The following is an 11,397-nucleotide window of genomic DNA, read 5'->3' as shown; positions in this document are numbered from 1 at the left end:
CCGTTCCAGCCAGTGGAAACCAGACACAGCAGTAGGGCGGACGCGTCAGGTTATAAATGACCCTGTCTCCTTTGTTCAGTGTACTCTCGTGGCAAAACTGCTGGCGAGTGTGCCCTTTCTGCAGAAAGTAAGAAATGGCCCTTGTTGAGTACATTAAATTTACGTTCAAGTGCTATTTCTTTTTTTTTTTTTTTTTTTTTACGGAGGCCCCGTCTTTCGCCCCGGCCGGGGGGGCGGGGGGCCATCTCGGGTTCCTGCCAACCCTTGCCTCCCGGGTTCACGCCATTCTCCTGCCTCAGCCTCTCCGAGTAGCTGGGACTACAGGCGCCCGCCACCACGCCCGGCTAATTTTTTTTTGTATTTTTAGTAGAGACGGGGTTTCACCGTGGTCTCGATCTCCTGACCTCGTGATCCGCCCGCCTCGGCCTCCCAAAGTGCTGGGATTACAAGCGTGAGCCACCACGCCCGGCAAGTGCTATTTCTTTATGGCACCGGGGAATGAGCATTTCAAACAAGGTTGCAGTGAACTGAGATCTCGCCACTGCACTCCAGCCTGAGCGACAGAGTGAGGCTCTTGTCTCAAAAGAAAAAAAAAAAAGAGGAAGATGAAGAAGAAGAATTTGTGTGTGTGTGTGTGTGTGTAGGGTTTAAATAGTTATCTAATATTTTGTACATTGTGTGATCAGGTATCTACTTTCTTATCTACATGGTGTGAAATGTGTGTGTGTGTGTGTTATAAAATGCGCATGTGTTAAATCAGAGACTTGAAGTGTCTGAGACTTTGCTCTGCTCACAAGCTAACAAGATAGCCATCCAGTTTCACACATACGTGGACACGGGAAACATTAGTTCCCGTCAGAGACCGAGTGCATTCACCACTCCCGGCAACGGCAGCTGCCAGTCCCGTCCCCGTGTCTCAGCCTCGGACGATGTGGGTGGAACCTGGACAGGCAGCGTGTGCATGTTGGGGAAGAACCCCGAGTTTAGGAAACTCTCTTATCCTTTTTTTTTTTTTCTTTTTTCAGCCAGAGTCTTGCTCTGTTGCCCAGGCTGGAGGGCAATGGCGCAGTCTCAGCTCACTGCAACCTCCCTGTCCCAGGTTCAAGTGATTCTCCTGCCTCAGCCTCCCGAGTAGCTGGGATTACAGGTGCCTGCCACCACACCCAGCTAATTTTTGTATTATTAGTAGAGACAGGGTTTCACCATGTTGGCCAGGCTGGTCTCGAACTCCTGATCTTGTGATCCACCCCCCACCCCCACCCCCCGCCAGCCTTCCAAAGTGCTGGGATTACAGCCCTGAGCCACCACGCCCTGCCATAACTCTCTTTTCCTTTATGTGGCTGCTGGGGGCCTCCTCACCCTCCCTTCCAGAGAGACAAACCTGGTCCCTTCTCTAGAGTGTCAGTAAGGCTTCTCCAGGGACAGAGGTAGGTGGGGGGCGTTGTGGGGGTGAAGGAGGTCTTTGTCCTTTCTGCCCCGAAACGTCTGCAGAGAAGGAGACTTCCTGAGCCTCACTATCCTAGAGCATCTCTGGGACAAACATTCTTTTTTTTTTTTTTTTGAGACGGAGTCTCGCTCTGTTGTCCATGCTGGAGTACAGTGGCACAATCTTCACTCACTGCAGCATCCACCTCCCAAGTTCAAGCAATTCTTCTGCCACAGCCTCCCAGAGCAGCTGGGATTACAGACATGTGGCAATACATCCGGCTAATTTTGTATTTTTAGTAGAGACGGGGTTTCACCATGTTGGCCAGGCTGGTCTTGAACTCCTGACCTCAAGTGATCCACCTGCCTCGGCCTCCCAAAGTGCTGCGATTATAGGCATGAGCCACCGCACCCAGCCTGGACAAACATTCTTTTTTTTTTTTTGAGACGGAGTCTTGCTCTGTCGCCCAGGCTGGAGTGCAGTGGCGCGCTCTCGGCTCACTGCAAGCTCCGCCTCCCGGGTTCACACCATTCTCCTGCCTCAGCCTCTCCGAGTAGCTGGGACTACAGGCGCCCGCCACCACGCCCGGCTAATTTTTTGTATTTTTAATAGAGACGGGGTTTCACCGTGGTCTCGATCTCCTGACCTCGTGATCCGCCCGCCTCGGCCTCCCAAAGTGCTGGGATTACAAGCGTGAGCCACCGCGCCCGGCCCAAACATTCTTAACGTGGTTTCAGTGACTCTGAGGACCTGGACCGTGGAGAAACATGAGGTGTGGAGAATTGCCTCCCAATAGGGTCTAACCTGCTTTAAGACTTTGAGATGGAGGCTGGGGTGGTAGCTCACGCCTATAATACCAGCACTTTGTGAGGCTGAGGTGGGCGGATCACGAGGTCAGGAGATCAAGACCATCCTAGCTAACATGGTGAAACCCCATCTCTACTAAAAATACAAAAAATTAGCCGGGCGTGGTGGCGGGCGCCTGTAGTCCCAGCTACCTGGGAGGCTGAGGCAGGAGAATCACTTAAATCTGGGAGGCGGAGGTTGCATGAGCAAAGATCGTGCCATTGCACTCCAGCCTGGGCAATAGAGCAAGACTCCATCTCAAAAAAAAAAAAAAAATGCAGGGCGCGGTGGCTCACACCTGTAATCCCAACACTTTGGGAGGCCAAGGCAGGTAGATCACGAGGTCAGGAGATCAAGACCACCCTGGCTAACACAGTGAAACCCCATCTCTACTAAAAATACAAAAAATTAGCAGGACATGGTGGCGGGCACCTGTAGTCCCAGCTACTCGGGAGGCTGAGGCAGGAGAATGGCGTGAACCTGGGAGGTGGAACTTGCAGTGAGTGGAGATTGCGCCACTGCATTCCAGCCTGGGCGACACAGCGAGACTCCGTCTCAAAAGAAAAAAAAAAAAAAACTTTGAGATGGGTATTTAATGTTTTTGCATGTCTTTTGGCAGGTAGGTATTGCGTGTGTTTGTGTGCACATGGCTGTGTGTACTGTACGTGTCTAATTTCTCTATAGGTATGACTGATATCTAACCTTTTGTGTATTGTGTGGCATAACTACTTTGTGTATGTTATCAAATTTTTATTGAATATGTTGGAAATGAGCATCTTTTTTTTTTTTTTTTTTTTTTTTTTTTTTTTTTTTGAGACAGTGTCTCATCTGTCACCCAGGCTGGAGTGCAGTGAGGCGCAATCTCGGCTCACTGCAAGCTCCGCCTCTCCCGGGGTTCACGCCATTCTCCTGCCTCAGCCTCTCCGAGTAGCTGCAAGGACTACAGGCGCCTTCCACTACGCCCGGCTAATTTTTTTGTATTTTTAGTAGAGACGGGGTTTCACCATGGTCTCGATCTCCTGACCTCGTGATCCGCCCGCCTCGGCCTCCCAAAGTGCTGGGATTACAAGCGTGAGCCACCGCGCCCGGCCTTTTTGTTTTGTTTTTCTTTTTGTGATGGAACTCGTTCTGTCGCCCAGGCTGGAGTGCAGTGGCACGATCTCAGTTCACTGCAACCTCCACCTCCTGGGTTCAAGCGATTCTCCTGCCTCAGCCTCCTGAGTAGCTGGGATTACAGGTGCCCGCCACCATGTCTGGCTAATATTTGTATTTTTAGCAGAGACAGGGTTTCACCGTGTTGGCCAGGCTGGTCTCGAACTCCTGACCTCAGGTGATCCACCCGCCTCCGCCTCCGAAAGTACTGGGATTACAGGCGTGAGCCACCACACCCGACCAATTTTGTTCTTTTTAAGGTTGTTTTGGCTATTCTGAGTCCCCTGAGTTTCCATATAAATTTTAGGATCAGGTCAATTTCTGAAAAAAGCTCACTAGGACTTTGATATGGATTGTGTTGAATGATTAGGCTGGAGACACTTTAACAATATTGTCTTCCCACCACGGACGCAGGAGATCTTTCCGTTTATTTAGATCTTCTTTAGATTCTTTTGGTCATGGTTTGTAGTTGTAGCCTTCAGAATATTAGTTTTGCGCCGGGCGCGGTGGCTCACGCTTGTAATCCCAGCACTTTGGGAGGCCGAGGCGGGCGGATCACGAGGTCAGGAGATCGAGACCACGGTGAAACCCCGTCTCTACCAAAAAACAAATACAAAAAATTAGCCGGGCGTGGTGGCGGGCGCCTGTAGTCCCAGCTACTCGGAGAGGCTGAGGCAGGAGAATGGCGTGAACCCGGGAGGCGGAGATTGCAGTGAGCCGAGATCACGCCACTGCACTCCAGCCTGGGCGACAGAGCAAGACTCCGTCTCAAAAAAAAAAAAAGAATATTAGTTTTGCACTCTTTGGCTACATTTATTAGTAATTTGCTTTTTAACATTATTAGACTTTATGTTCCAGAGCAATTTCAGATTTATGGAAAAATCTATCAGAAAGTAGGGCGTTCCCATACACCCCTCTCTCCCCCAAACCTTGCGCTCCACTTCCCCATTATCTACATCTCGCATGAGTTTCATACCTTTGTTATGATTGATGAACCGATATTGACATGTTCTTCTTAATCGAAGTCCATCCTGAAGTCCACACTGGACACTCTCTATGTGGTGTGTTCTATATTGGTTAGTTAGTTTGAGACAGAGTCTCCCTCTGTCGCCCAGGCTAGAGTGCAGTGGTACGACCTCGGCTCACTGCAATCTCCGCCTCCTGGGTTCAAGGGATTCTCCTGCCTCAGCCTCCCAAGTAACTGGGATTATAGGCATGCGCCACCACGTCCAGCTAAGTTTTGTATTTTTAGTAGAGTTGGTTTTGCCATGTTGGCCAGGTCTCAAACTCCTGACCTCACGTGATCTACCTACATCAGCCTCCCGAAGTGCTGGGATTACAGGTGTGAGCCACCGCGCCTGGCCATTGACATTCGATTTTTAACATACACAATTAACTGCACATTATTCCACGAGAGGCCAAGGCCATACAGTGTCTCCAGGCTCTCCTGAATAGGCCGGGGCTTTAGAGCGTGCTCCCTGCTCACCACACCACATGCAGCTTTCTGGTGGTCATTGCTGAGTTTTAGTTTTGTGTAAAAACACACACACACACACACAGGCCGGGCACAGCAGTGGTTCACGCCTGTAATCCCAGCACTTTGGGAGGCCGAGGCGGGTGGATCACCTGAGGTCAGGAGTTCGAGACCAGCCCAACCAACACGGTGAAACCCGGTCTCTACTAAAAATACAAAATTAGCCGGGCGTGGTGGTGGGCGCCTGTAATCCCAGCTACTCAGGAGGCTGAGGCAGGAGAATCACTTGAACCCGGGAGGCGGAGGTTGCTGTGAGCCAAGATCACGCCACTGCACTCAAGCCTGGGGGACAAGAGCAAGACTCCGTCTGAAAACAAACAAAACAAAACACAAGGCCGGGCGCGGTGACTCACGCTTGTAATCCCAGCACTTTGGGAGGCCGAGGCGGGCGGATCACGAGGTCAGGAGATCGAGACCACGGTGAAACCCCGTCTCTACTAAAAATACAAAAAAATTAGCCGGGCGTGGTGGCGGGCGCCTGTAGTCCCAGCTACTCGGAGAGGCTGAGGCAGGAGAATGGCGTGAACCTGGGAGGCGGAGCTTGCAGTGAGCCGAGATTGCGCCACTGCACTCCAGCCTGGGCGACAGAGCGAGACTCTGTCTCAAAAAAAAAAAAAAAAAAAAAAAACCACAGACACACAGACACGCAAACACAGGCACACAGACACGCAAACACAGACGAACGGCTGGAATTATTTCTCCGGCGATGGTTAAATTATACTTGGGTTCAGCTGTTGGTGATGTGCCGGCTGCTTAGGGTCTGGCTCTTCTGACTCTTCGTGGGCGTCCTGCCTCCCCATATCCGGCGTCCCACCAGGCGTCTGAGCATGTTCCTAGCACGGCGTTTGCATCTCAACCTGCAGAGTCAGGTTAGTGCTCAAGTCCGAAGCTCCTCACGACTCTCTCTTCCTCTGCTCTTGTGAGACCATCACATCTGTGATTTCAGCCCCGCCTGGCTCCCCTGCGCTTCTATTGCTTCCGTGCCACCCTGTCCTCAGCAGCGTCACTTACAGCCCCACCAAGCTCTTCAACTGGTTTGTGAATTACCTCATGGACTGGTTTTCGTGTGTGTCCAGGACTATAAATTTTGTTTCTAAGATTGCCACCTGGTTGACTGAAACAGGCATTCACTGATGCATTCACTCAACAAACTCCCATGAGGCCTCCTCTGCAGGGCACCTGCGGGCACTTCCGGCCCCCAGAGGGGCCTGGCGTCTGGAGGGAGAAATGGAAGGAGACTGAAGGGTGCCTGAGGTGGGTGGGCGGCACAGGCAGCAAGCGAGGCCGGCAATCTTTTTTTTTTTTTTTTTTTTTTTTTTTTGAGACAGAGTCTTGCTCTGTCCTCCAGGCTGGAGTGCAATGGCATGATTTTGGCTCACTGCAACCTCTGCTTCCCGGGTTCAAGCGATTCTCCTGCCTCAGCCTCCCACGTAGCTGGGATTCCAGGTGCCCACCACCACGCCCGGCTAATTTTTTGTGTGTATTTAGTACAGACGGGGTTTCACCATGGTGGCCAGGCTGGTCTCAAACTCCTGACCTCGGGTGATCCGCCCGCTTTGGCCTCCCAAAGGGTTGGGATTATAGGCGTGAACCACTGGGCCCAGCCGGTTTTCAGCATCACCAAATATCTAATCAGTGTCCGTCACCACGATTGTTGCGTAATGTGCTTCGTTTTGTTTACAGTTTGCATGACTCAGGATCCAAATCAAGCCATAGGTCTACAATTGCTTCCTCTCGATCGCTTCTCTCATTGTATCTTCTTCAATCCCCTGCACAGTTGGTTGTAGAAGAAACAGTTCCTAGTCCTGAGAGTTTCTGCTTACATTCCAAGGTGTCTCCCGCCTGTCCCCGAATCCTATAAATCAATGTGAGACCCGGAGGCCTAATCAGCATCTTAGTGTGGGTCCCCAAGAAGCAGAGCCTGAGCTAAGGGGCTTGGGGTGGGTTGGGCTGGGACCTTTCCTCGGGTGACCACCTTAGGGGTCAGAAAAGGGGCAGAGAGTGCGAAATGGGAAGAAACAGCAATGCTAAGACAGGGGCCAGGCATGGTGGCTCACGCCTGTAATCCCAGCACTTTGGGAGGCCGAGACAGGTGAATCACCTGAGGTCAGGAGTTCAAGACCAACTCAGGGCTGCCTGAGTCCCCAGGAGAGCTCCCCCTGCACTGTGGGCCCCAGCCAGAGAAGGGCTGGGATGGAGACCCACTGGGGGGCCCCCCAGGGAGCAGCCAGAGTGGGGAGCCTGGGTGGTGGGATGGAGTGCCTGCCGCGCCTGTATTCAGGGTGGATTTTTAAGCAAGATCTCGTTGTAGCCGTGTCGCTTTCCTACCAGGAGGTACATGACATCCAGCATCTCTCTGGTAATGTTCATATCAATGACAGTTGTTACCTGTGTCATTATATCACTGGGGCTGTGAGAGGGGGAGAGTTTATTCTATAATTTCTTCATTTACCGGCTGCAACATTCCTAGAGAGAAGCGAGCACTCGCCAGGTCTTTGGCCGCCCCGAGGTGCTGTGTGCATAACGGAAGATGAGAGGCTGGTTGACCCCCACCCTTCACCAGTTTGGTAAATAACAAGCTGGTGCCCCAGAGCCCATCCACAGCAGCTTTTTCAGTGGCATTATGCATTCGTGGTGTAAGCATCCTTGGTGTGCATCAATCAGTGGCTTCAGTCGTGGCCGGCGCAGGTCTCTGGGTGGCCTCAGGTTCTGCGGTCCTCACAGCTCTCTTTCCTTGTCCATCTCCTGATCCGCATCCAGGCACATTCAGTCCTCCTCTCGCTCCTGGGGCCTCCGAAACAGTGACAGCTGCTTCTATGCACAGGCCTCATTCTGCACCCGCGTGGTTTCCAGGCCGGCTTCCACTGATGGAGTTTCTTCCTCGTCACGGGTTGAATTTTCCTCTTTGCATGTCTGATAACTTTTGATTAGATGCAGGCGTTGTTCACTTTCCCTGTTGAGTTCTGAGTATATTTGCATTCCCATTAAATATCCCTGTGCTTTGCTCTGGACAAAGTCAAGTTACTTGGAGACACAGTGGTCCTCTCCGGCCTTCTGAGCTTTCGAGTCTGGACCAGCGCAGACTTCACTCCTGTCCCACAGCTGACCACCCTGCCTGGTGCCCCTGGGGCCACGAGGACATCCTGGGGCCGGTGGGGGTGGAAAGACTCCCAGCCCTGTTCCTCCAGCTTCTTTCCAGAGTCCTTCCCAGCTCCTGGCAGCTCCTGCATGCCTGCCCCATTCTGAAGCTCTGGCTGTGGGCAGTCCCTCCTCTCCGTCCTTGCCCTGTGGACTCTGGTATGTGGGTCTCCCTGATTCCCAGCTTTGCCTCCTCTGCCCAGCTCCTCTCCCTGTGTTGCAGCCAGGAGGCTTCCTTTAGGCCTCGCCCCATTTGCTCCTCTCTCAGGCACCATGTCCCATGCTCCCTGATGCCCAGTGTCTGAAGATCGTTGGATGTATTTTGTCCACTGTTTCAGCTGCTTCGGGAAAGAGGGTAAACTCACGCCCTGCACACACATGCTGATGGCACGGAGATTGAGGCAGGCTTTGCCTCCACCTGGTGTGAAAATACATCATCTTCTGGCTTTGCAGTCATCGCTGTGCATCTCAGTTTTGATCTGCTTTGTAGTTTTATGTGTCTCATGAGGGAATTCAGGGAGATACAAAATTCTTGCTACTGCCACCATCTTCCCAGAATCCACAAGGATTTATTTATTTATTTATTGTGAGACAGGGTCTTCCTCTGTCATCTGGGCTGGAGTGCAGCGGTGCAATCTCGGCTCACTGCAACTTCCACCTGCCAGGCTCAAGCAATCCTCCCACCTCAACCTCCCAAGGAGCTGGGGCCACAGATGCACACCACCACGCACCACCATGCCCAGATGCTTGTTGTTGTTGATTTTTAGTAGAAACAGGGTTTCACCATGTTGCTCAGGCTGGTCTTGAACTCCTGGGTTCAAGTGATCCACCAGTCTCAGCCTCTCAAAGTTCTGGGGTTATAGGCGTGAGCCACTGCACCCTGCCTATTTTTATTTTTTAATTTTTTTTTTGAGACGGAGTCTCGCTGTCACCCAGGTTGGAGTGCAGTGGCGTGATCTCGGCTCACTGCAGGCTCCGCCCCCCCGGGGTTCATGCCATTCTCCTGCCTCAGCCTCCTGAGTAGCTGGGACTACAGGCGCCCGCCACCTCACCTGGCTAATTTTTTGTATTTTTAGTAGAGACGGGGTTTCACCATGTTAGCCAGGATGGTCTCGATCTCCTGACCTGGTGATCTGCCTGCCTCGCATCCCAAAGTGCTAGGATTACAGGCGTGAGCCACCTTGCCCGGCCATTAATTTTTTATTTTTTTAAGAGACAGGGGCCAGGCATGGTGGCTCACGCCTGTAATTCCAGCACTTTGGGAGGCTGAGACAGGTGAATCACCTGAGGTCAGGAGTTCGAGACCAACCTGGGCAACAGGGGAGCAGGGTCCTCAGGATGTCCTTATCATCATGCGCTGGGCGGAGCGCTCCCACCTGGGTGTGACGGGACCCTCGGGTTGGCTGCTCTGTTCAGGATTGACTGGGGGTGGGGGGCCAGGGGCTGTGGCACCAGCTCCAGCAGGACAGGGTGGGTTTGGGCCACAGCAGCCTTGGAAAGCCATGGCTGGATGATGGGAAGTTTCCAAGACAGAGCTGGCAGGACTTTCTGATGAAAACAGAAGAGCGCAATTGGGAACCAGTCCACATGTCTGTACCCCAGCAACAGAAAGGGTAATTCAAAAATTAGCCAGGCGTGGTGGCTTATGCCTGTAATCCCAGCTACTCGAGAGGCTGAGGCACGAGAACTGCTTGAACCCGGGAGGTGGAGGCTGCAGTGAGCCGAGATCGTGCCACTGCACTCCAGCCTAGGTGACAGTGTGAGATTCCATATCAAAAAAAAAAAGAAAGAAAAAAAGAGATGAGGTCTCACTATGTTATTCCAGGCTGGTCTCAAACTCCTGCGCCCAAGCAATCCTCCCGCCTCAGCCTCCCAAAGTGCTGGGACTGCAGGCGTGAGCTGCACTGGCCTCCATAAAGCATTTTTAGGGCAGGCAAATGGGTAGAATGATCAATGGTAAACGGGTAGAACTTCAATGGTCCCTGCTCTGGGTAAATGGCAGCAACTGTGAGCTCTTTTCTCACCTCGCAGGACAGCATATCCTGGATACTGGAGATCACTCTGTAAGTAAGAGCGTGTGGTGCCATCTGTCTCTTCTTTATCCGTCTTCTTTATCTTTATCTCTTCTTTATTCACTATCCAAGGTGTGGAGGTTCAAGAGTGTATCCGATTAACCATGTGGATGGCTATGTTTTCAATTTTTCTGTTATACATTATGCTGCAATTAATAGCCTTGGTGATCCATCTTTTTTATTCCTGCCATTTATCTCTGGGATAAAGTCCTACTTGGGGGCCGCTGGGCTGAAGGATAAGTGCCCATGTACTTTGCTGGATACTGTCAAACGCTCCTCTGCTCCTGCCACTCACGTCCGAGAGCCCTGTTTCCTGACAGTCTTGCCAACAAGGTGAGTGAGTGTTAGGGAGAGCTCTGGGTGGAGTGAGCTTGGGGAAACAGGCAGAGGTGGGAGCAGGGTCCTCAGGATGTCCTTATCATCATGCGCTGGGCGGAGCGCTCCCACCTGGGTGTGACGGGACCCTCGGGTTGGCTGCTCTGTTCAGGATTGACTGGGGGTGGGGGGCCAGGGGCTGTGGCACCAGCTCCAGCAGGACAGGGTGGGTTTGGGCCACAGCAGCCTTGGAAAGCCATGGCTGGATGATGGGAAGTTTCCAAGACAGAGCTGGCAGGACTTTCTGATGAAAACAGAAGAGCGCAATTGGGAACCAGTCCACATGTCCGTACCCCAGCAACAGAAAGGGTAGTGACAAAGGCAGTTGGATTTACCCCACAAAGTCCTGGAGCATTTGGTTGAGATATGGGGGTGGGCGCAGACGCCTGATGTGTTTAAGAGAGAACTCGGGGAGGGAAATTGGAGAAAGAGTTCCTGAAGAGTGGTGCTGTGAAGACAGCAGAGAAGCACCGGGTCCAGAGACCTCTTTCTGTTCTGCTCCATCCTCAAGGATGGGCAGACCCTCTGCCAGTTTGTGAGTGACCAGAATGATCCGCCGGAGAGGCACCCGATGGCGCTAGGAGGCCCTAGTAACTGGGTGGGCGGGGAGGGCGGACCAACACCCTAGGGAAGGTTGGGGCACCCTCTAGAGGGGACAGGGGCCTCCCCTCTGCTCCAGTCTGCTTGTGCCATGATTTCTGCCTCCTTTCTTTACAGCTCTGCTAAGGAATACGTGACTGTATGTAACGTGTGCACACCCCTGAACTCACACCAGGACAACACACACTGCCGACACCCTAGGCTTCTTTGGCCCCGATGCCCCCACCCTCGGGCCTTGGCTGAGTGAGGTCTCG

The sequence above is a fragment of the Hylobates moloch genome, unplaced genomic scaffold (assembly GCF_009828535.3).
Source record: "Hylobates moloch isolate HMO894 unplaced genomic scaffold, HMol_V3 SCAFFOLD_17, whole genome shotgun sequence".
In the NCBI taxonomy this organism is placed as follows: Eukaryota; Metazoa; Chordata; class Mammalia; order Primates; family Hylobatidae; genus Hylobates; species Hylobates moloch.
This window is presented reverse-complemented; position numbering follows the sequence as displayed.